A 22266-nucleotide genomic window follows, 5' to 3' on the forward strand; every position below is an offset into this window, starting at 1 on the left:
ATAAAACCCCTGACAATGAGCATGAGACCCCTGACAACGAGCAGGTAATTTAAAAGTAATTAAAAGTAATTAGAAGCCTTAATGTGTAATGGGCATTACAGTGTGTGGCATAATATGTAATGGGCATTATGGTGAGTGGAATAATGTTGTAATGGGCATTACAGTGTGTGGCATATTGTGTAATGGGCATTACTAGGAGCAAAAATGACAACAAATGTAAACTATCTATGGGGGGTGGGGGCAAATTTTTAACTGTTTGCACTGGGAGCCAAATTGCCTAGAAACGGCCCTGTATTAGTTTTACCAAAATTCCATGGGGAAGGGGGGTGGCAGAAACTTTTTTGGCAGGGGGAGCAAAATTTATAGTAACACCACTGCCGATCAACCCAAAAATATTCACATACAAATTAATATGCACGTGACTCCAGCTGTACAAATCCACTGTAATATGGTATAATGAAACATAACAATAATAGCAAACAATAATAAATGATAAACACTGGTGTCTGTAATCACATACACTTTAACCACAGCCATGGAGCACCCATATACAACATGTCCATATCTACGCCCCCCAGTCCTACTTAATAGAATAGCATGGGGCAGGAGACCATGGGTGCAGTGTGTGTGTGGCTCTGGGGGGCAATGTGTGTGAGGCTATGGGTGGCAGTGAGTGCATGAGGCTATGGGGGGCTGTGTATGTATGAGGCTTTGGGGGCACCGTGTGTATGGTTATTGGGGCAGAATGTGTGTCAAGCTATGGGGGCAGTGTGTGTCTGAGGCTGTGGCGGCAGTGTATGTGTAAATTCCACTTTTATAACATTAATGATTATTGCTCTAAACAAATTCATAGACTGTGTAGATGAGATAGATTGCTTGCCTTTGTTAACTCTTTAAATGCAAGTGTCTGAAATGTTAACTCAGCTATCAGAATGCAGAGTGAGCACAATTGAGAAATTATGTTGCAGGCTTCTATTGGCCTTATACAGTAGATGGTGGCACCTACATGCGTACATGGAATTGAGTGTTTTTGCCGGGGAGGGATCCTGTAAGATCTGTAGCTTATGGAATAGATCACAGGTTCTCAAACTCGGTCCTCAGGACCCCAAACAGTGCATGTTTTGCAGGTCTCCTCACATAATTACTAGTGAAATAGTTAGCTGCACCTGTAGATCTTTTAAAATGTATCAGTGAGTAATGAATACACCTGTGCACCTGCTGGGTGACCTGGAAAGAGTGAACTGTGTGGGGTCCTGAGGACCGAGTTTGAGAACCACTGGAATAGATGAATGCAAGATCGAGTGCTGAAATCATCTGTGACCCTTACAGTAACTTACAAGTTACAAGTGCACTGTGGGTGATTTGTGACAGATTTAAGTTAGGGACAATCAGTTTCCTGACAAGCTAGAGGTGATTACCTGGTAGATTGGAATCAATCAGGAGAACCTAATTCTTGACACTACAGAAAATGTGTTATTTCAGAGGTGATGCGGGGAATGTGTTACTGCATAACTGTATCAGGTCTAATTTCTCCCTATGTGATGTGACACCCACTTAGTGTACATGGGATGTCTGTGCCTCTTCTGATGAGTATTATCTCACTCACTAATCAATTACTTCACACACTTGCTCTTCCATTTGTCATATGTGTCAGTTTAGCCATGGAAAGGGCACACATCTTAATGTAGTATAAGAAAGAGGAGCTGACAAACTTTTGAAAAGAAACTCCGTGTTCATTTGTCAGTATTTGCAAATTGCCTTATCTATATGTGTGGAGACTTCACAGCTAATTAAACAGTATATTCGGAAATGCACCAGAGAAAAGTTATGAACAAATCCCAAAAATATTTTTTTAAGGTTATGGGCTCCAATTGTCTGTATTGATCTCGCGGGTGCAAGTCATCGCGACAACAGCCGCACGTGGCGGCAGTCCGAATTCGCACAAAATTGCTTGCAGCCCCATAGGGCTCAGAGCAAAATTGTGCAAATTCGGGCTCAGAGCGTGCCGCGAGGGGTGCGAGATGATGTGCCATTGACAGCATTTTAATGTTGTGGCAATGGCAATTCGCTCCCTTCGCAGCTAATTGGATTGATCACCTTATTTCTTGCTCTATTAAAGTTGTTCTCAACTCCTGTCCTCAAGTACCCCCAACAAGTTATGTTTTAAGGATTTCTGCCTGTAGAAACAATTGTGATAATTACTAACCCAGCAAAATAGATTAACTCACATGTGCATGATTAAAGAAATCCATAAAACATGATCTGTTGGTAGTACTTGAGGATTGGAGTTGAAAACATTTGCTCTATTACACAGGTTCTCAAACTTTGTCCTCAGGACCCCAAACAGTGCATGTTTTTCAGGTCTCCTCACAGAATCACAAGTGAAATAATTAGCTCCACCTGTGGATCTTTTCAAATGTGTCAGTGAGTAACAAATACACTTGTGCACCTGCTTGGTGACCTGGAAACTGTGTGCGGTCCTGAGGACCGAGTTTGAGAACCACTGCTATATTGCATTATGATTAAGGAAAGTATAATAACATAACATGGTAAGAATAAGATTATAACAATATTTTCCTATGGGACTGGGACTTAAAGGTGCATATACAGTAGCCATAATTCCCTGCATGGAGGTGTAATGCCGCGTATCCACTAGGTGATTTAAATGAGCGATTGAAAGATTACGACATCGTAATCGTTCAATCGCTCATTAATCCTGCATTAATTGTGCACTATAATGTCGGAAACGACCAGCCATGCGCGCTTCTGCTGGTCATTTCTGACATCAATCATCACCAGAACATGCAGGTCAATCTGCCGATAACAACAGGGGGGTGCAAGCTGAAATGGGCGAAAACTGACCTGTTTGGGCGCCGAAACAGCACTTTCCCGATCGCGCCAGCACTTTGGTTGGAGGTAGCCGTTTTACGCAGCTAAACCCGACCACTATGGGCGCGATAAGCGTGAAAATGGGCATCAGTTAAATAGCTCCCCGCAATCTCCTGTCACTTTAGATGGGAGATCTGGACCGCGAAAACAATTGAATACCGCCCTATATGCTATTTCTATTGTGGTCATCAGGGTGTGGGCTGGGGAGGGGGGTTTACAGACAACCCCCCCCCTTGCATTTGCCTATGCTTCCCACCAAGTCCCCTTAAAAAAAATTGCAAACAACAGGAACTAGCATCACTTTAGTCAACATTTTTCATGCGTTCTGATATGACATAATGACTTTGTTGTTACACATTATTTAACTTTTACTCTGTGAACCACATTGTCTCTAAAATATACTAACCAGACAAGCTGAGCCCGATGCTCAAAAGGTGAGAGAGAGAGAGAGAGAGAGAGAGAGAGAGAGAGAGAGAGAGAGAGAGAGAGAGAATAAAAATCACAATCCAAACACGCAAACAATACACCTAGGCAATGTTGTGTATAAATACTGGTTATATTTATAATTGTTTTTACTGTTATTACAAACAAAGGAATGTGTAAAAAACTATTATTGCTTCCAAATGGCTATTGCTATTCCATAAATAATGTAACCTTTGTGTGAGTGATTGGAGGTATAATGTTAATCAATGAGTTCCTTGAAATGTATTACACAGTTGTGAAATAAAATCATATCCTGAGATAAAAGTATTCATCCGGGATTGTGATTTACAGGCCAATTTATTACAGGCAAAAAGCCCAATAGCTGGCAATTTTTCTGTTTGGCTTTTCATTGTTTCGTTTTATACAACAAAGGGTTACAACAAGCGATAACATTGCTATTGCCAGCAATAATCTCCTTTTTACGAGTTCTGTTTTGTTATCGCCTGTTCTGTATCATTGTTTTCTGTAATGTTTAAGTTTTTATTTTTAGCTATTTTTAGTTTTTTTCAATACATGGAACTAAAAGCCCATATTGTTAAAGTCAGCTCTGAAATATGCAGATTACAACGCTCCTGTAAGTCTAGATAAGAGCAACGATATGTGAAATGTTCATGCTGTGGATAATAGACACCGGAATCCTGTGGTTTAAATGTTAGAGAATCCAATAGATACTTTATAGACCAGTCACCAGCTTTTATTATATGTCAGTCATTGATTAGAGTATTAGAACATGAATGAAATATAATTGTATTTCATATGATGGGGACATTAAAACAAAATCCCTCATAAATCCTTTTATCTCAGTGGCATATTATTCTACATTACAGCTGTGTAATATGCTTTAAGGGACTCACTGATTACAATTATACCTTCAATCACTCACATAAAAGTGTCTAATGTTAGAATTATACATTATAATTAGATGACTAACAATAGCCATTTGGAATATGTAATCATTGTAATAATGTATACTAAAACATATGTGAATGGATGACATTATAGAGAGACAATTAATAACAACATAATTTTTTCAGCATTATTTTCAGGAGAGTGATCTTATACATATTATAAACATTTAAGTTTTCACCACTTTAGTTTTGTACTATCCCTTGTCCGGAATCGGGAGTTTATCCCGACAGCGACTCAGAAGTATGCTAACCCTCCCCTCTCACCCCCCCTAACCCCAACCCTCCCTTGATGGTGCCTAACCCTAAAACTCCTGGGGTGATGAATAATCCTAAGTCCCCTCCGGGGGTGCCTAAACCTATCCCCCCCTCCAGCTACCCCTCTAACTATCTCCAGCTTACCTCGTTCAGGATGCCGGCCGTCGGGATTTCAGCATTGGGCTAAAGATAGGCATCAGTATTTTGACGCCTATCTTTAGTCTCGGGTCGGCTGTCCGCAGTTGGGATTTCGATGGTCAGCATTCCGACGGCTGGCATTCCGGGCGGCAGTAAATTAACCGCATTCCCCTTGTCCAATCCCTTGGGCCCGACACCGTCAGAATGTACGGGCCCATTTAGACACAGAAAAGTCTAGCAGCAGTACCAGAGATCTATCTCCACAGCCCTGTGTACACTAGATAAGTTCATCTTTAGCATTCAAAATGATGCACTGAGATAAAAAAAATTCAAACATGTAGTGCATGCAGTGTATGGAGTAGGACTTGCTATTTTGTTTGTATTGGGGTAAGGTACTGTAATCATTTTCCCCTCAACATTGTATTGGACTGTACAGATGGGATTTTTATGAGCATTTGTAGTCATTTCCAATTTCCGGAACAGATTGTTTAACTAAATAAAGCATTGTGGTTAATGCAAAGAAGTTTCCTTGTTTGATTTTCCCTTATGTTACATGAAATTTGAGATTTTAAGACTTTTGCCTTATTTTACTCTCCCTGATCCCTCAAAAAACCTAAAAAGGAATATCAGGGCTTGTTTACACATCTGCTGTTGCTGTGAATGGTGGCCACTAACACCATTGTGCTTAAGAGGGCACTGTTTATTTCCATGAATTTCTACCCACTTTACAGGATATAAAAATGAGCCCTTTTATATATTCTATTTTGAGAATTTTTTTTTTTTTAAGTACTAGTTTAATGTCATTTTACAGTCTGAAGTTGTTACTAATCTTATTGAGGTCTAAGAAAAGCATTATACATGAAGTAATCATTTTCATTCTAACCAAAAAAGAAAAAGAATGGGATCTAGCGACACAGAAAAACAAACTCTGTCAAGGTCAGCAGGTGAGTCGTTTTCACCAGACATCCAGGAGCTTCAAAGGACAACGTTTTCTACTAGCATTGTCTCTCTCTAATACATGCATGTATGCCTTGATGTGTAAAGGTGGCTTTTATTCCACAGTCTGCAGCAGCACAACAATCATCAATTCCTTCTAGCCAACAAAATATGAAACATGACTAAACCTAAACTGAATAATATGCTATAGAAAAGACTAGGAAATATTGGTTGAATCATATTGGTTGAATCTATTAATGAAAGCTATAGCTCTTGTACGATGCTAAGAAAAAATATCCAAAAATACCTTTTTTGATACTTATTTAATTGTTCCTCCCCCATTATTCTGAATGTATTTATAAATTTTGTTAAAAATAAAATAAAAAATATTATAAATATAAACATAACCCTTTTTTATGATGTACCTCTAACGCAGGGGTGGGGAACCTTTTTTCTGCCGAGGGCCATTTTGATATATATAACATTATTTGCGAGCCTGGTTTAGGCCATGCCCCCTCCAATTGACATCACATGGGGGCGGGACCACAATCGGCGGCGATCACAGCAATGCCGGAGCATCCTGAGATGCTCTGGGGAGCTGTAAGAGCAGCGGTGTGACCATTTGAAGCGTCCTAAAGATGCTCCAGACAGCACTGCTGCATAGATTCTGGCTGCGGGGTGCCATTCTAGGCACCCTGCTAGCCAGATGAGGCTCACAGAAAATAGCTCTGAGGGCCAGACCAAATGATACCACCGAGGGCCTTGTAAGGCCCACGGGCAGGAGGTTACCCATCTCTGCTCAAAAGCATTTAAGTGTTATGTACATCTACAGATACGGTATTCTATACAAAAGACTCTAGTACAGATAACACTACAGATTTGGGCCCATGGTAAAATTCTGTAAGGGCCGCCATGTTTCGTTCTAGGGTGAAAAAAACACACCCCATAGTTAGGGCCATAGAGAGCATAGCTGGACCAAGATACTGTAGAGGGCATAACTTAATCGTGGAGCAGTGACTATGCCCCGTACAAAAAAATATGTAAAAACAGTATTTGCAGCGCAGCAAAGTGGTGCCATGCACTTTTCAACCAGGCACAGATAAGGAGGGGGGGGGGGCGACCAGTGCGAACACTTTTCCCAGCATATCATGCAGACAGAGTAGACTACTGGGCTGGGAGATAGACTGCTGACAGGCAAGAAGGGGGTGGGTCCGGGCCCCTCCACCAAGCTCCGGTAATTAGTACCCCCTTTCAGTACCGTTGTGATATTTCTGATTACTCCAATTGCCCATTCCCCCTCTCTGACCATCACCTTCTCTCTTTTAACCTATCCCTCTCTCCTTGCCCTCCTCTAACTCCTAAGGCTACCATTACTAAGCGTAATATTGAGGCTATTGACACTGTTGCTTTTTCCTCCCTGCTGGACTCTCTTCTCTCCCCTATCATTTCTCTCTCCTGTCCTGAACAAGCTACTTCCCTGTACAATTCCTCCCTTGCTTCTGCTCTTAATTCTGTTGCTCCAGCAATAACCACTCACCCTCGTAGATCCACACCACAACCCTGGCATTCCAAATGCACCAGATACCTACAAAAGTGTTCAAGAATTGCGGAGCATCAGTGGAGAAAGTCACGCTCTAAGGCTGACTTCCTCCATTTCAAATTTATTCTCTCCTCCTACAGTGCTTCCCTGTCTCTCTCCAAACAAACATATTTCAAGAACCTCATCTCCTCCCAGTCCTCAAACCCCCGGCGTCTCTTTGCCACTTTCAACTCCCTACTCTGCCCTTCCCCTCCTCGCCTTCCCTCCTCGCTCTCTGCCCTCGACTTTGCCACCTACTTTACATCTAAAATTGACTCCATACGTGAGGACATCATATCCCATCAGACCCTTAGCACTCCTCTCCCTCCTTGCCCTTACCACCCCTCCCCTTCTGTCTCACCAACTCTGACATCCTTCTCCCCTGCTTCTGGAGAGGAAGTCTTGGCCCTCATACGGTCCTCCCCTCCTTCCACCTCCCCTCTTGACCCTATCCCTTCCCGTCTCCTCTCCCACTTGTCTCCTTCTGCCTGTTCCCATCTGGCTCACCTCCTTAATCTTTCCCTATCATCTGGCACTGTCCCTTCTGCATTCAAACATGCTCTTGTCTCCCCCATTCTTAAAAAACCTACCCTTGATCCTAACATACTTTCAAACTATCGACCCATCTCTCTTCTCCCTTTTGCTTCCAAACTCCTTGAGCGTATTGTCTACAACCGCCTTACCACCTTTCTTTCCTCCCACTCCCTCCTTGACTCATTTCAATCTGGCTTCCGATCTCTCCACTCCACGGAAACTGCCCTCACGAAAGTCAGCAACGACCTCCTTGCTGCCAAATCCAAGGGCCACTACTCTCTGCTCATTCTCCTTGACCTCTCTGCTGCATTTGACACTGTAGACCACCCTCTCCTCCTGCAAATCCTTTACTCTCTCGGTTTACGTGAAACTGCCCTCTCCTGGCTTTCCTCCTACCTCTCTGATCGTTCCTTCGCTGTGTCCTCTCATGACTCCTCTTCCCCTCCACTTCCACTAAAGGTAGGAGTTCCCCAAGGTTCTGTTCTTGGACCTCTCCTTTTCTCCCTATATACATCCTCTTTAGGTGAACTCATTAACTCCTTTGACCTCCAATATCATCTCTATGCAGATGATACTCAAATTTACCTTTCCACCCCTGAGCTCACCCCTGAGCTCCTTACCCGTATCTCCAACTGTCTCTCTGCTGTCTCTTCGTGGATGTCCCAGCGCTTTCTTAAACTTAACATGTCTAAGACTGAGCTGATCATCTTCCCACCCTCTTCCACTACATCACTTTCCACAATTTCGTTATCTATTGATGGCACAACTATCTCCTCTAGCCCCAAAGTGCGCTGTCTTGGAGTTATCCTAGACTCCTCCCTCTCCTTTAAACCGCACATTCAGCACATCTCGCAGTCCTGCCATTTTCACCTAAAAAATATCTCCAGGATTAGACCCTTCCTCACCCAGGATGCCACTAAAACCCTCATCCACTCACTTGTCATATCCAGATTGGACTACTGTAACCTTCTCCTAGCTGGCCTCCCAGTCTCACCTCTCTCCACTACAATCTGTTCTCAATGCTGCTGCTCGGCTCATCTTCCTCTCCAGACGTTCTATATCTGCTTCCCCTCTCCTTCAAGCCCTACACTGGCTCCCCTTCCCCTTCAGATGCCAATTCAAGGTTCTTACATTCACCTACAAAGCCCTCACCAAATCCTCTCCCGCATACATTTCTGACCTTCTCTCCCTTCACACTCCCACCCGCCCACTTCGCTCAACTAATGCATGCCGCCTCTCTTGCCAACTGATTACTTCCTCCCACTCCCGCATCCGAGATTTTGCCCGTGCTGCTCCCTACCTTTGGAATGCTCTCCCTCTCCCTATCAGACTCTCCACCTCTCTACAAATCTTCAAACGGGCTCTCAAGACCCACTACTTCATCAAGGCCTTCCAGCACTCCTCCTAACCCACCTCATGCTCTTTCCTTCCTATCTTCCCCTTCTGTGTCACGCCTGTCTGTCTGCCCCTCCCCTTAGAATGTAAGCTCTCATGAGCAGGGACCTCTTCCCTCATGTGCTTCTCTTTACATTTTCTTCTACTCTCTACTCCCCATTAGGGCACCTATCACGGGACCGCCAACTCCCGGCAGCTTATTGTGAGTGCTTTAATCACTATTTCAGCAATGTATATAAGTTGTGTCCTTGTCCTGCACTGTAATGTACTGTAAGTTACTTGTTTCTTGTTCACTTATTAGTTCTATGTACTATGTAAGGCGCTGCGGAACACTTGTGGCGCCATATAAATAAAGGATAATAATAATAATACCACTGACCCTAGTACTATGGCAATTACACTCTTTTGAGCTTCCTATACATTTTATTTTATAGAATTTGAAAGAGGATTTAGGGGTTTGTTTACTGTTTAAAACTTAATTGGTGCATATTTCTAGAGCAAGGCTGTTCAAGTGGTAGTTCTTTGTTCACCAAGGCTTTTTGTTGCCCCCCACTATATCTGGCACACTCTCTAATGTTTAATATTGTTGGCCAATGTGCATATAGGTGTACAGTTTAACTTAATTGCATCCCTCTATAACAGTTTAATGCCGCAAAGAGCTATATCCACATACCTCTTTAAATACTCATCAGACCTCCTTTCATGCCCCCAGACCTTTCCACATACCCACCAAATTTCCCGTATTCCCCTACCAATCTATCTACAGGCACATCAAGCCTCACAACATACCATCAGGCCTCCCAACATGCTATCAGACCTCCACATGTGCTCCCCAGATTTCCCACATGCCCCTTACAGCCCTTCAGACCTGCCCACATGCCCCTTAAATGGCTATAATACCTCCACACAAGCCCTTCAGATGCCAATCAGACCTTCTTCATATGCCCAGAGGAAGAAGGGAGAGCACAACTGTCTCCTCCTCTGATTGGTTGTGCTGCATGACCTCCCTGTAATGTACACAGGAGAACATGTGACACAGAAGTAATCTCCCATTCTTATTCTCTAGGCCAAAACACAGAAGTCAGATTAGGAGCAGCTGGCTGAGGACCAATATGTCACTGCCAGCACCTGGAGAACCTGCAGCTGGGAGAGTCATTTACAAGTTCAAAGTGCTGCATGTGGTTTCAAAAGCCATCGGTTTCCCACCGCTGCGCTATAGGTAAATACTTGGATAGTGTTGCTCTAAATAGTGATGTAATGCAATACAGATAATAAGTAAGGGAGAAAAGGTGAATGTACTGACAGTTATCTTTACTGCATCAGACAAAAATTTTTTAATTTACACTATAATATTTCCCATATACAGTGTAAACCAGCCAACTGCAACATAACTTTTAGTCTAGTCTATTTTCAGAAAAAAAAGTGACCTCTCTGTTCAAAGGTAATAAGAGCAGTAACTTTTTGTTTCAGGTGGGTTCAGACAAAGAGATCCCAGATGGGTGGATTCCCAGAAAAGATACTTCAACAATCAATTTGAATATAAAAGTGTCAATTTATTTTAATACTTAGCTACAGTCATCGATTAATTCAGTAGATACAGCAATCACATCAGCAAATCCAGGAGCCCCTTCTCTCAGCATCTAGAGACTGGATTATGTTCAAATGTCCCAGCACTTCTGCAGTTAGTGCTGTTCCAGGAATAAGGCCAATTCAATTCTGACAAATTACAATTTATATAGGCTGCTCTCTGAGAGGAAAACTCCTGAATAAGCCTTTTAACAGGTATAAAGGTAATTTTTTGAAATATACATCAATATTAATAGACAGTAGGGGGCACTATTGCCACAATTATGAGTATTACAAATAACATCTCAATAATCACTGTTTATGGTGTATATTTTAGATTATCTCAAGGTAACACAATGTAGATTTTGGATTAAGTATGTCTGGTCACAAAACCAAACAGTGATCTTTGTCCTTTCTTAGCTTCTCTCTATCAAAAACACCTTAAGATTAGCTTATACATAGAAATATATATACACACATATATGACACTGTCGATGACTATAGTCAGTTGTATAAAAATCACATTTGTAATAGCTAATTAGCTAGCATTTTAAAGCATACTGACATATACTGGACTTTGTCAAAATCTGTATATGATGCAAAACCAAATGAGAGCACTGAACAACAAGATGTCTTAGAAACTCCATTTTGGCCACTCCTGATACTCTCCACCGTTGCTCTTAGGTGATAATGAACCATATTCCTTAAAAATTTCTCTTGTATCAGTTATCATCTTAACAGGATACAATGAAGGATTTCCATTAACCACCTTTCGATTCCAGAGAACCAATTAGCTGGACCTGGCCAGTATAGCCATCCTGTATCATCTAGATCATCCTCTGAGTCATTGTGAGCTTGATCCAAGTGTCCACATTTTTACACATATGTAGCTGATCCAACTGATTGTTCCAATCTTCTGTCATTCCATGTAGAGCCCTTCTTATTTTCTTTGCTCCAGTTGTTGTATAATATCCATGTTGAGTTAGGTCAGTAGCCTGTACAGTTATCCACACTGTAAGAATCACTTCCACCATCACCGTAGTAGATACCCTCGGTCAGGTCTTGGGCCCAGCAGATTGAAATATGGCATCTTGGTGGTGTTCTATGTACAGTAGTCCTTGGATACAACCTGTGTAAGGGAAAATCGATAGAATCAGTGTCACGTGTATGATTCCAGTGTCTTCTTTCAATTCACATGGTATTTCTTGGAAAGTGTAGACACAAATTGCCTTCCAAGTTGTGAGAACTAAATTTTTTGTAGACTCTTTTTTACCCAGATGATAACCTCATGTGAGGGTCTCGGTTGTACTGGTGTCAACATTCTCTCAAAGGGTAACATGTCTTCCCTCACAGCCCTTTCATTCAAACTGCACACTACCTCCCCAAGGACCTAATCCTATCTCTTCAGACTTTTTTTTCTAATCTAGTCCTCGAGTAGGTCATTCATGCTTTTTATTAGGCCTGCTGCCTGAGGGTAATAAATCAGATTGTACACCCAATACACTCCCTTCTCCTGAGCACAAACTTGGCCTCCAGTGAAGTAATTACCATTTTCTGATTGTACTTCTTGAGGTACACATTAATGTCTTTGTAGGTCTTCCAACATCTTCAGAGTGGCTTGCCGGTCCATGGATTGCTCTTCTAGGACCATGATCACTGCTCTCAGCTCTGCATGCTGGCTGGAACCTCCAATCTGTAAAGGTGGTAGTTCTACCTCTGGACCCTGGAAATTCACCAACCCTGCAATGTGGGTCACTACTTGTGATGGTTCTTGGCTGCTGCAATAACCATCACACTTTGCACCTGCAGATACTATTTCCACTTCATCAGAGTTGACTTCTGGGCCATCATGTTGGTGATGGCTAGCCCCTCTTGTCTCAACCAACTAGCCATTGGCAGCTCTGTCCTGATGGTTACTGGCTGACTCTTGGTTGTAGTCTCCACATGCTGCATGGCAGTATAAACCACAAACAGAGTCTTCTCCAAAGGCATGTATCCGCACTGTACAGGGGCATATTGTTTAGCCCAGAACCCTATGGGAATTTTCTTCTCTCCACTGTTCACGCTCTTCTGCCATAGACCCCAAGACATCCCATGAGTTGTCAGTTACATCCAGATAAAATGTCTGATCTGGCTGTATGGGGCTATAAAGGCGTTATGCCTTTATAGCTTGTTTTGCAGCTTGAAATGCATCTTGTTCATTGGTCCATACGACTCAGACTTCTTTCTGGTTATATTGTAGATTGGTCTGGGAATGAGTCCCAAATGTGGCACAAAAGATCTCCAATATCCCAGTATCCCCAGCAATTGTTGTGGTGGGAGTCTTTAGTTGAGCAATAGCATCCACCACAGGCTCTGGAATCTTCCTCTGTGGACCAGTCCACATCATGTCTAGGAACTTTACAGTTTGGGCAGGACCTTGTACTATATTCTGGTTAAATGCCCACCCTTGATCTTCCACGTAGGTGGTCAATTTGTGTAGATCTTCAGTTACCTCCTCTGCAGTTTCCCCAGACAACATGATGGCATCAATGTAGTGGTATATCTGACACTTTAGCTGTCCGGTCAGTCTCTCCAGGTCCCTGGACACAAGATTGCAGAATATGGATGGACTGTGTTTCCACCCTTGAGGAAACACTGTAAGAGCATACTGTCTCCCCTCCCAGTAAAGGCAAACTGGTCTTGACTACATGGATCAATAGCAATAGAAAAGAATACATTAGCCAGATCAATTACTGCATGCCATTCAGAAGAAGTATCTTGAATTCTCTGTACAATTGAGACCATGTTAGGAACTGCTGCAGTTAATCCACAGTCATTCTTCATGATCCATCAGGTTTCTTCACTGGGAACAAACGGGAATTAAATGGGCTGATGGCCAGTCTGAATATTCCTGCCAAGATCTCTAATTTCTTTGTAGCTACCTGGTATGCGGTATTGCTTCATGTGCACTGGGGTGTCAGGGACAGGGATATACACAGGATCCCATTTTGCCCTACCCCTCAGTACACTTTTCACTGGCAAGAGGATGCATGTCCACCAAACACATAGGTACCAGAGGGGGTGTCTATGGACTGTTCCTTCAAAATATCCATACCTATGAAATTGTCTGGCAGGTCAGACACCAACACCTCTGCATGGAACCAAGGCCCTTTGCCTAGCTGCATCTTGCAGTGACATCGTGCCATCCACATTTGTGTAACCTCTAGGTCTTCTATTGCTACCCATGTAGTGGTGCTAACTGGGACTTGTGTTCTGTGGAACAATGAGACTTCAGCTCCAGTATCTAACAGAGATATACAGCATGTAACAGTAGCCCCATTATCCCATGAAATTCCACATAACACATAAGGGCATTTGTCTCTGGGTTGTAATGTGCATATCTGGTATTTCACAGGCTGTGATCTCTGTGCCTGTGAATCCAGAGATTCGCCTGCCAGTCATAAAGGCTGTGGTACAATCCACCCTCCCATTTTTTGAGTAGCTGTTTGAGGGCATGTCCCCAGAAATGCGTCTAGCTCCGCATAGTCTGATGGCATGGAGGAGGGGCTCCGGGGAGGAGCAGTTGGAATGACTTGCTCTGCTACTTCCTCATCTATATCACTCTTTGCTATCTGCTTGGTGAGTGTTGAGTTATCACCCTTCTTCTTCAATGCTAACCACATTTTTAACAAGACATCAGTCCTAACCTCATCTATTTCTTTTATTGGGGTACCCGCATTCAATAACTCAAAAAACATGTTTGCGGGATACGTTGTGACGTGTATTACTCTTGGCCTGGGGTCCCTTTTGTGTCAGCTGTCTCTGTCGTGGTGTATCTGTCCCTAAATGCCCCAATTGACCTAACATTTGTCTCAATTGCCACACAGTCATACCAGCTGAGGCACCCACCGCTAAACATAACGGGGATTTCATATTTGTGGGTGCTGACTTTACAAACACATCACACATCTCTTCATCCAACACACATAAATCAGGACCATCCCAGAGGGTTCAGGGAAGTGCCTGTAACATCCGTGGCCACCAAAGACATTGGGGTTTTAACCACTTCACATATGGCTGCTCGTACTCCTATTAGTAGAGTCCATATGATACATCTACAACTGCAAATGCACCTGGGGATCTATTAACAAAGTTCCCATTTGGGCCATCTCCCTGGCATTTACCCATTCTAGAAAGGATTCATTAGCAATCTGTCTCAATCTGCGGGACATGTCAATTAGATCTCTCTGTTTCCAATCTTCCGTTGTCACGGAAGCCTATTCTGTCTCTGAAGCATTCGCTTCTTGCTCCCGTACCACTTGTCTCGTCCCTTATATGTTTACAGATTCAGGGGAGTTTGTATATAGAGGATTCCTCACAAACATTTGTACCCCTCCTGGTCCTGTTATAGCTGTTGTCCCATCATTTCCTACCACTGGTAACATGAATGGTTGATTATTTGAGTCCATAGCTATCCCATCTGCTAGGACCTAGCTACTCTCCTGCGTGGATGTATGGGTAGTATGCCTAACAGGGTGCAGCTGCCCCATTACATCTTCCTCATATTCTACCTCAGAATCACTGTCTAGCTATTCCCAATTCTGAGCAGTAAACAATGTACATATTTATGCAGCATCATGTCTGATTTTTCTATCTTGCCGTTTCTTATGGTTCACTCTGTTTACCACATATTGTTCAAACAGATTCTGCAATTCACTGGTACACTGTTCCTGGGACTGTACAAGTCCTCAGTACAACATTCTGTTCCCTTAAAGAATCCCGCTCTACTGTAATTTCTTGTATCTGTGAGACCAGCTCACAAACAACCTGTGAAGCCAGATTTAGAATTGCAGCCACAGCTCGACTCTCATTTTCAGAATAAATATTTAAATCAACATTCGTTAAATCTTCTAAAGGTATTACAGTTCTGATTCGTTGCATGTATTTACAGGCAGTTTCCACCAGGTAAGCTCAGGGTCCGGATCTAGTCAGCCATGAAGAAAATCTTGCCTTCTTTTTCATACTGAATAATCATTTAAACATTTATAGCACTCTCTGGGGGTCCAAACGGGATCTCCTGGCTGGCTCGCCAAATGTTTCAGGTGAGTTCAGACAAAAAGATCCCAGATGGTTGGATTCCCAGAAAAGATACTTCAACTAATAAATGGAATATAAAATTGTAAATTTATTATAATACATAGCTACAGTTGTCGATTAATTTAGTAGATACACCAATCACATCAACAAATCCAGGAGCCCTACTCTCAACATCTAGAGACTAGATTATGTTCAAATGTCCTAGCACTTTTGCAGTCAGTGTTGTTCCAGGTATAAGGCCAATTCTATACTGACAAATTACAGCTTATATATACAATCTGTATATGTTGCAAAACCAACTGGGAGCACTGAACAACAAAATGGCTTGGAAACTCCATTTTGGTCACTCCAGATACACTTTTAAACTTCAGATTTGTTCAATTAGCTTCCTCAACACATACTGATTGTAGATGCCATAAAGCACAATTATTTTGGTTTCTACAAAATTTTAGAAGGTTGGGGGATGAGTTATTAACTGTGTAAGTAAAATCTGTTGAATGCCAGTTACAGTATATGTGTATGAATTTTGTGAATTTTACCCATAGTCTATGGTTAGTTATTATGACTTGAGTGAGAGCTAATGCTGGGTACACACTGGCCAATATATAGGCCGTTCAATTGAAAGGCCGATATATTGTTGGTGCATCGGCAGGTGTGTACCAGCGATATGTCTGAGAACGATGTCGTTCACAGACTTATCACGTTGGCTGTGGAGCACAACCGATGGCTGATAAACCAATGGTCATGATGTTGGCTAAATCAATGGTCATGATGTTGGCTGGCCCCGGCCAGCTGAGCAAACCTTAGCTTACGCAGGCTGGCCGGCTTGTGAAGCCAGGAAACTGCGTCTGTGGATGCAGATCCTAGCCTTGTCACTCCTGGAAAACAGGAGTGACACTCCCCCATTTCCAGGAATGCCAGCCGCCCTCGCACGGCCCCATCCGGTTTATCTGCCGTCCTGTCTGACATCTTGAGTAAACAGTGCTCAAAATATCAATACTTTTATTTCTTAAAAATGGAAATTATATTAATGAATTGTATATATTTAAGACATGTAATCACACTCATAATGGAAGCTGAAATCAAACCATGATACAATGTAGCAGGTGGAGATAGCACTTCTTATAAGGTATTTGTAGAACCTTTCTGCATTCATGTACGGTACGTCTTTGGTGTTTCAGTAGATAATTTAGTCCCAACATGTTCCTCTCTGGCCACCTTTCACTATTATACTAATAGTCAGCCTCCTATCTTTTTTTAGAGCACCCGATGTAGTAATTGAGTGGTGGTGCTCCCCCTGTCTCTTCTCCCTGGAATTAATTACACATTTTCAGTCCAATGCAAGAACACTATCGCTGCCATTAACACTGGAAGCATTCTCCTCCTTCTGCAAGTTTCTGAATAATAGTGAGGGCTTCAGGGGTCCCCATCAAAACACAGATTTGGGGACACTGCTAAAAGACAACCCTTGAAGTAGAAAACAGCTTTAAAATAGGTAATCATATTGCTAGCAAATGTACCTTCTACTTGGCAGCAGTTAAAGTACAAATAATATAAGACACTGTTCTGTACACAAAATGTCACATTTCTCAAAGATTATTGTATGTCCTTACTATATTGCTGAATCCAATATACCTTGTACACCACCATCGAGACCATCGGTATGAAAAAGGTATAAAAAGTAGTAGCTAAGGGTCTGATTCAGACCCGGTCGCTAAGCCGCGATCACTCGCTGCCAAGAGGGGCCAGATATGCAAATTCCGCGATCGCACTGTGTGGCGTAAGGATGCCCTCTATGTCTTAGAGAGCGATGGCAGTGAGCGCACTCTGGGGTATAAAGACGCCCACTTTTCTTTCGTAACAAACGTCATCTCCAGGAAGTGTATGAATAATCGGTAACATCGAGAGCCATCGGAGCTGCTCGCAGCCCTTCAGGTAGACCCTACCCCACCGCAAGCACTGCGATCAGTTCAGGCTAAGATACAACCAAGTGACATGTTCAATTACGCTACTTTGCTAATTATGCACACCCATTAAACTCCGTTTGGACGCCCAGACATGCCTGCGTTCGCACATCCGCTCCCCCGTTCCCAAGCACCTTCCTCTGTTACCACCCACAAACAGTGCAATCTTTCACTCAAAGTAGCGGCCAGTCTGTGTACCACGAGCGCATGATTCTCGGCCACAGTGACTGGTTCGCGCATGCGTACTTTAATCGCCCCGAGCGAGCGCAGCTTAGAGACCATGTCTGAATCAGGCCACAAGTCCCAATTCAGGACTCACAATGATATGGGCACGGTTCCAGGTGTGATTTCGCATGTACAAATGTTTTGGGTGCATTGTGGAGGGGGGGGGGCTTGTTATTCTGTCCAGATTTTGCTTTTTGAACTGCTGGAAGGTATATTGAAGAGCAGTCAACATCTGAAAGTTAATGATGTTGCTATATTTAAAAATATTAATAACATTTTTTTGATGATACTGCTTCAATTTTCATTGTGAGCTAGTTTAGCAATGCTGCTTATCAGAGGTTAGAACTGAAGGTCTGTTGTTAAATTAGCTGTTTTAAGTGTTTAGAATTGCGCAGTAAGTTTAAAGCCAAGAGTGAAATCCTACAGTAAGTCGCTGCTGGAATCCTGTAGCTCTTACATGCCATGTCCTGTAGACTATCCCCATCTTATGGTTCAGAGACATATTGCATGTTTAGTTATAATACAGTACAATGACAGAGCCAATATACAATAGATAATACAAAAAGTGATAATCGTCTACCTCTCTGTTTTCATGTCTGTATTTATATTCTCTACCTTATATGTCCAAGTTCTATGCATGCTTTATTCTCTTCACTGTCCAATGCTGCAGCTCTCTGTAGCACCTTAAAAACCAATGGCAATAATAATAAAAAATAAAATACTACTATAAGAGGTATGCAGTCACAATGTCAACAGCAGAGGTTTGACAATAATGATGTTGACATGGTCAAAATGTCTTCATGCAAAATGTTGATATTGACAGAATCTTAATGTTGACAATGTATATCAATGATTTACCAAATGGCATGTTGGTAAAAAAAAAATGATTAAAGTCTTACTTAATGGGTTTGAATTATGAATTAACTGTGTGCCTTACTGCAAATATGTGATTTGAATAACATGGGGGCATGCTCTCTGTTACCTCTCCACATTTCTCCAAGATGGCTTCTTTACTTATTTTGATATAGCCCAGTCATGTTTTGCTCTGGCAGAAATGTCTCATTCAGGGATTTTCGGGAGTCCCTATCAACATGTATTGGCCAGGCTTTACTTCAGTACCAGACGTTGCTAGATCATTATGCTCCCAGGTTGCCTGGCAACAAAGTCAGAACAGCAGGAAAACTGCCTCCAGTCTCCTGTAGCAGCAAACTTGAGACTCTTCTATTCCACTTCTCTACATATGCAGCAGGAACAATGGCTCAGGAACTTTGTAAATACCCTGCTGCACATTCTGTTTCAAAAATTATGTATACAGGTCAATGTAATAGTAAAGTTAGACACATACGTACACACGCGCACGCAGGGGGGGTTTCCGAGTACCTAGAAACCCCCCCCATGCCACCGATTTTTTTCAGCTGATCAGAGTTAAAGAGGCCGGAACGCGGCGGTACTGTGTTCCGCCATCTCCGGCCCACCCTACTTGGCCACAGCAGTCAGAGACTGCTGCAGCTAATGTGACAATTAGTGCGGCGGCCCTTCCGCCTGCCCAGCCAGGACGGGGAGGAAGTCTAGCAGCAGCTCCCGACCCCTCCCGACCTCTGCCTCCCATGCGTGACGTAGCGTGATGACGTTACGCTGCGCGCACTCACCCGCATGGTTGATGTGAGTCTTTCCTGCATGTATCAGAAGAGCTGGCCGAGGCTGGAGGAGCTGTCAGCGCCAGAGCAGGAGGTTGCTGAAAGGGTAATGTCTAAACCCTGACTCTGACGTCAAGGTAGAGGAGCAGGTAGGCTGCTTAAAAATAGGCTAGAATGGATACAGGTGGCAGAAGGGCACAGGAGGCTGCAAGGAAAGCAGGAGGCAGGGGGGACACAAGAGGCTGCAAGGGACACCAGAGGCAGGGGGGACACAAGAGGCAGGGGGGACACAGGAGGTAGGGGGGACACAAGAGGCTGCAAGGGACACAGGAGGCGGGGGGATACAAGAGGCTGCAAGGGACACAGGAGGCAGGGGGGACACAGGAGGCATGGGGACACAAGAGGCTGCAAGGGACACCAGAGGCAGGAAGGGACACAAGAGGCAGGGGGGACACAGGAGGTAGGGAGGACACAAGAGGCTGCAAGGGACACAGGAGGCAGGGGGTCACGAGGCTGCAAGGGACAGGAGGCAGGGGGGACACGAGGCTGCAAGGGACACAGGAGGCAGGGGGGGACACAAGAGGCTGCAAGGGACACAGGAGGCAGGGGGGACACAGGAGGCATGGGGACACAAGAGGCTGCAAGGGACACAGGAGGCAGGGGGGACACAGGAGGCATGGGGACACAGGAGGCAGGGGGGGACACAAGAGGCTGCAAGGGACACAGGAGGCAGGGGGACACAAGAGGCTGCAAGGGACACAGGAGGCAGGGGGGACACAGGAGGCATGGAGACACAGGAGACTGCAAGGGACACAGGAGGCAGGGGGGACACAGGAGGCATGGGGACACAAGAGGCTGCAAGGGACACAGGAGGCAGGGGGGGACACAAGAGGCTGCAAGGGACACAGGAGGCTGCAAGGAATACAGGAGGCTGGTAGGGACGGGGCTGGGACACGGGGAGGGGTGGCAGGAGAGACAAGTGACACAGGTAGCAAGAGTTTGGAGTGACACGTAGCAGTGGAGAAACATGCGGCACAATGCTGGAAAGATAGGTGGCAGGAGGCTGGAAGTGACACGGGTCAGATGATGGTGGTAGTCAATGGCCTCCATAACCGTAGAATGGAACTGTGACAAATTGACATTTAAAGTACCATTAAATTACTTTACATTTAGTTCAAATGTTAAAATTGCACTGGTAGTATAAATTTTGTCCGTACATACTAGTGAACATTGTGCATAAGCAAGATGCCCAGATGCCTTGCTTTATTAATATTATTAACAATATTATTTATTGTTATTTATATTAAAACACTTCAAGTACACAATAAAGTATATGTTGCAGGCTTATTCTGGTTACACTTTTTTGGTCATTGGTTCTGTAACAAATTATTTGGAAACCCCCCTTTCAAAATCCTGCGTTTGCCACTGACGTACAATATTATAATAAATTGTAAGCTCTCATGAGCAGAGCCCTCTGCTGCCTGTTCCCACATTGTCTACCTATATGTATCATGCATCTTGTATGTTGCCTTCAAAACCACAGAACAAAAGTCTAAGTGAATGGGATGGTGGGATAGGGTCCTCAAATCAAGACTGTCCTGTGTAAATGTAGACAGTTGTATGTATTTTTATATTCTTATAAAGATTTCATTAACAGATATAAACTTACAATACATCATTGCTATTATTCGAATCAAATGTGTGTCTTTATAATTCATGTAAGATTCTCTATCTTGTGCTTTGAAAGTCCTGAAAGTAATGGCTGAAAGAAAGGTGCATAATTAAGGGATCTGTTAAAGTGTACCTTTTATTAGAGATGGGCATGCCATGTACCCCCGTGTCTTGGTTTAAATCTTCGTCGTGTTTTGGTTTCAGCAAAAGCACCTTGAAATGTTTTGGTTTGGGATTTCTTTAAAATTGATAAAACCAGCTAAAATCATGTACAGTATTAACATCAATTACATAAATTTTCAGTGATTTCCAGTAATTTTGACCACCCCACAGCTCACAACACTGTTTTCACCCATATTGGCCAAAGGCTGCAGCGAGCTGGCTGGCTAAACTAAGCGACAGAGCAGTGGTACAAACACATGGCAGTTTAAAAGAATATAGCACATCTATGAAACATAGTGCCACAGCAGTGGCAGACAGGATGGCAGTTTAATAAACAATATTAGCCTATAAAATGTTTTAATTAATCAAGAACTACATCAAAGGCCCGAGGCCAGCACAGATAAATGGAGGTGAAGTACGTAATAGAAGCCAGGTAAAGCATAGATTGATTGAATACTAAAAGTACTAATAACATTAAAGAAAAGTAATTTGGAGACATGGAAAAAGCTATTCAAAAACAAGCTTCAAAAGCCCAATGAGATTTTTAAAGGGGAACCTGAATCCAAAAAGCAAATAACAGGTCTCAGGACAATATAAGAGATTCAAAGCAGAGTAACAGCCTAGTCGAAGTTGATAATATTAATTATATGATTTGATGATACTACTCTGTATCTGTGGAGAAGCTACAGTAGATGGAGCCTATATGCCTGAATGAGAAGCTGGTGATGGATGGCATTGCAAGATACAAATGAACATGAACACCCCAGTAAAGTACAGTAATAAACAGAACCTGTGAAACACACACAATCTTGGCAAAGCCCATAATGAAAAGTGGTGCACAATAG

The sequence above is a fragment of the Taudactylus pleione genome, unplaced genomic scaffold, assembly GCF_031769625.1.
Source record: "Taudactylus pleione unplaced genomic scaffold, aTauple2 ptg000214l, whole genome shotgun sequence".
NCBI lineage: Eukaryota > Metazoa > Chordata > Amphibia > Anura > Myobatrachidae > Taudactylus > Taudactylus pleione.